Below are 403 nucleotides of genomic sequence, written 5' to 3'. Positions count from 1 at the left end.
GAGAAAGAGAGAGAGAGAGAGAGAGAGCGAGAGAGTGAGAGAGAGAGAGAGAGAGAGAGAGAGAGAGAGTGTGTGTGTGGGGGGGGGTGTATGGTGCATGTGATTGAGGCTAGCCCTCTTAGAAGACTGGGCTACGATTAAGGTCCTGAAGCCCTGGACCACCACACCCTGTGTGCATTGTTCCAATAGGAGGAACTCAGGGGGGCCGCATACTTACCACCTTACCCAGTAAGGTCGGTTGTTGACACCGTTAGGTTACCCCGACCTGCCCAGGTAAGGCTGGAGATCTGGTCCTCCACCGCAATCAGCCATGGATGTGGGGTCGATCACTGGTCCTCCTCCGCAATCAGCCATGGATGGGGGGTCGATCAGTCGATCACTGGCCATGTCTAAACACAACAAG

This window comes from Austrofundulus limnaeus, unplaced genomic scaffold (assembly GCF_001266775.1).
Source record: "Austrofundulus limnaeus strain Quisiro unplaced genomic scaffold, Austrofundulus_limnaeus-1.0 Scaffold1291, whole genome shotgun sequence".
NCBI lineage: Eukaryota > Metazoa > Chordata > Actinopteri > Cyprinodontiformes > Rivulidae > Austrofundulus > Austrofundulus limnaeus.
This window is presented reverse-complemented; position numbering follows the sequence as displayed.